Raw genomic sequence first — 4,568 nt, 5'->3', positions numbered from 1 at the left:
GGAGTTGGGGTGGGTGGGGGATTTCACCTTCTTTAAAAAAGGCTTAATATGTAGCAAGTGGTAACTGACATAGTCTCTACTTCTGCATCATATAGATAAAATCGTACCATGATTTGAATTTAAACTAAATCATTTAAAAGTGCAGTGTTAATAATTTAAAGATTTTGCTGACAAATCTTTATCAGCAGATCAGCAATTAACTTTAATTGAGATATTGTTATATAATTGTTATATTGATATGAATCTTAATGTTATTTATTGTATGGTATAAGGTTGTGATTAGTTAGTGGGTTGTGTCCACATCTGTCCTCTGTCACATGTTAAAGTATTGTACATGAACATATACGCATTCTGCTTAAGGCATTCAATTGCTTGTTATTAAATGTGGCACTAGCTTTAAGGTGGAGGTATCTTGGATCCTTCCCCCCCCCCCAACCCCCCCCCAACCCCCCCCGCCTCATTACCCTACCACTGGCCTCAGCAGTATCCTGCAGATACTAAGTCAACTTACCACTTACCTACAAGGAAAACGCAATCATAAATCTTTCTTGTGCCAGGTACTTGCTACAGACTAACATCTGTCAAGTTAAATCTTTTTGGGTGTATTTTTCAGATGGAAAAATTAATGACAACTAGAGGTAACAGTTTGCTAGTGTCAGGAGAAGAATATCACATGTAAATGGCACATATCATAGTACAAAATAAGGAAATGTGTTGGACAAGAAAATGTTTGCTTTTGTGTATTTTAGAGATATCTATCCATCTTTGCCAAATGGGGTAAAATTTGTCAGATAATTTAAATAAGTTTTTGTTGATTAATTTTAATAAGTTTGTTCTTGGAAGAATATGAGCTGAAACAAATTGAAACAAATTTTTTGTTAAACAATGGAAAATTTTGGTAACTTGATAGTTTACTCTGTCTTATATTATTGTTATTATTATGTTATTTCGTGATTGCTTTATTGGGCATTGAAAATTTTGTTAGGGAGTTTTTCAGAAAATAATGATATAACTTGTAATTATAGTGATTAGAGGCTATAATTTCAGATTGCAGTAATGATAGTACAGAATATGCTTCATGCAGCTTGCACCTTTCTGTGCAGAGTTCTTCAAATGGCAATGAACTCTGTATACTTATTCAGTACTTGTATATTGTAAGCACAACATGTCCACCTCCAATGGGTCAAAGTGGCTAAAGTGCCCTTGTTAAGATGTCTCTGAGGTTTTTCTTTTGATATACCTGGCTGGTGGTATATACCTAGGAGGGGGTTCAAACCTCTCAGATCCTCTAACTTCAGTTTAAGTATTAGATATTTAATTTGTTATCAGTGTATTTTAAAGTGTGCACATCACAAAATTAATGCAATAATAGGGAGTTTCATATGGTGGCTGGGTACCCTAGCTGGATCAATATGTGTCAATCAAAAAATCATTCCTAACAACAGAATTCATTTAACAGGAAGAAAATGCACCAAAAAGATGAAAACACTTGAATAACTGCGAACAAACAATTTTATGTTTGATAATTTAGCAAATGTTACCGAAATTTGGTAAAAAGCAGTATGGCCCCTATTTCACACAGACCACGAATCCCAGGAATCACCAGGAATTGACAAATTTCAGGATTCGTGAGATTTTGCCAATTTTCTGGTCTAATTCGACACGCTCTACGATTCAGTTACGATACAGGTGCGATAGTGTTTCGAATATTCGTGGGATTCGGTTGGAATCGCACAAATATTGTCCAGAAATTCACTACCATTTTTTGGAATCGGGAGTTCGTGGCCAAAACTTTGAACAGCTCAAAATTTTTGCCACGAATTCCCGATTGATCAAGAATTGCAAGAACTGACTACAATTATATACGAATCTGTTAAGAGCTTCACGAACTGATTACGATTCAACCACGAATCCTGAAATTTTCAGTTCCTGGCGATTCGTGGGATCTGTGGTCTGTGTGAAATAGGGGCATCAAAGTTTTTGTCACCAATTCCTGTTGGTCAAGAAGTGCAAGAACTGACTACGAATATATTCGAATCTGTTAAGAACTTCACGAACTGATTACGATTCAACCACGAATCGTGAAATTTGTCAATTCATGGCCATTTGTGGGATTCGTGGTCTGTGTGAAATAGGGGCATATCATGCAACAATGGATGGAGAAAGGCTGGTCATATTTTGTAGACTTATTTTTATATTATATTTTACGATGTGTCAGTCCAGCCATGGTAACCAACTGCTATTGGAAAACTCTATTTATTTAGCATTTTAGTGACATGGAACAGCACTCATTGTCTATTTAGCTCCTATGGTGATATAATTATTGATATGAAGTGGAATGTAATAGTATTGAATGTCATGTTTCCACTACAAGTGGGCATGATATATAAAGAGGTTGATTTACCATAAAAAAACGCCAAGCACCTTTGAAAGGTATAATTATTTATTAACAAAAAATGGATAAATTGCTTCTGTCTTTTTTCTTGCCCTTTAGCTGGAGTTCATGGTTATGCCAATATAATTTGATGGATGTAGGACCTTGTACTGATAAATGGTGTGTGTGTGTGTATTAACAAATCCCTTTGAATAATATGTTTCTAATGACATTGATATTTAGGCTTTCATACATGCTATCATTCAGTATTTGTTACATAGCAGCTTTTACTTTTGGTTATTACCCTGTTAATCATTTGATATTGTGAGAGTTACCAAAATATTTTGTGAACTTTCATTGTTAAATTGGTAATTTTTCATTTAAGACTGTTCAAGAGATACTACTTTCAGCAATTCCATCATTTATATGACAGTCCATATGACAGCTTTGCTGCCTTATTTGTTATTCAAACAATCATGTCATTTTGATGCAAGTTTCAATATGATACTGTATATGAAATATATTGTAAGACTGTTTGCAAGTGACTGGTTTGTGTTTTATATAAACTGTGATTGTGGGAAGCACTATTTCATGGTAAAATGCTTGAGCAGATTAATTACAAAAATTACTAAATTTGGGTAAAAAATCCAAAAATGTTAATTCAGTTAAATACCTTTTTATTTGGCAGCTTCCTTTTTCCCACTGTCATGCACTGTAGACAAAAAAATTATAGGGAGAAGAAAAATATTGTGTTAATTCTTGAGAAAAGCAATGAACACCATGTGATATTTGTGTATTGTGTAATATGTGAAAAATTATGACATAGTTTAAGTCTTGTAAAAAAATATCTGTATCAATAAATATTTTGATGCAAGGAAATTGCCCAAACATTGATACAGCATGATAATGGGGAATTTGCTTCAAGTCAACATATCTGCTTATTTGATTGATGATCCTGATTAATTTTACTCCTATTTAGAGGATATATTTACTAATGATAATGATAACATTTAATTGATAAATACCCCTTTGAATCTTTGTAGAGTTAATTTCTGAGTAACAGTATTTCTTATCTATGAAATATACCACTGCTTAAAAGGCAACTCCGTTGGATTTTTCCGGGGAAATAAGCAATTTTCTGGTACTCATGAGCCGTTTATCTATCTCTCTTTGTACTTGGATTCAACCTTTAATTAAATTTATAAAGGTTGATTTAGTTTAAAAAGACTGGCCAGTCATTATAACCAACGACCATCTTTGTATAAGGTCCTATGTAAATTTAACCAGAGGAACGCTCCAGAAAAAATATTTAAGAGGTTTTAATTGTTTTTATGGTGTATGAAAGGTGGATGGCAAAAATAACCTTTCGGGTGACTTTCAAATCCATGGAGTGTACCTTTAAGTCTAGACCTTAAAATTAACAAAAAAGGATCAGCATTTTAAAGCAAAAATTTCCCTTAACGAATTCTGTTTATCTGTATTGCTACAGGTGAGCAATGTATATGAAAATATTGTTGGGTATCGCATTTGAACACAATCATTAAGTAGAATTTCCCATGGCATTCTGACAAAAAAAAAAATGCAGGCAGAAAAATGTCAATCGATTTACTTTGGTGGCGTCAGCAAAGCAAGGAACTAATATAATTTTGGTTTAGATCAGAGTCTGCACAATTTTAGCAACTTTTTCGGAACAAAATCTATATAAGGAATGTGTAATTGTAAGGTAAGTAAGGACAAGGACAAAAATGTCTGATTTGCCGGGTGATAGGTGTTGTGAGGGAGGTCCCCCGTTGATGTAGGTGAAGTTGATAATTTCGAACCTCTCAAAGTCTAGGTAGGTTGCGTGTTTTAAAACGAGAGTCCAGTTGGAAGTTTTAGAAATTTAGAAACAAACGCCTTTCTCAACGGTGTCATTCGATTTGTATCGAGGCGAGATTGTCCCACAAAAGTCAACAGTGATAACGGCACAAACTTTTCCGTTTGTTGTCAACCGTGTTGTAGACTATTTGCTACAGTTCTATCATTTTTAGATGACTCCCCCCCCCCCCCCCCACACACACACACACAAACACACACACCCGAAGTTCAAAACACTAGCATACGCTCAGGCTATCGGCAGCCCAACCGAAAAGTATAAATGCTTATTTTAGCAATTTTGAATTTTTTAACCTTGAACTTTTCAATTAAAATTATT

This window comes from Lingula anatina, chromosome 1 (assembly GCF_051362555.1).
Source record: "Lingula anatina isolate TDL-2025a chromosome 1, LinAna3.0, whole genome shotgun sequence".
Lineage (NCBI taxonomy): Eukaryota > Metazoa > Brachiopoda > Lingulata > Lingulida > Lingulidae > Lingula > Lingula anatina.
Note: the sequence above shows the minus strand (reverse complement) of the source record.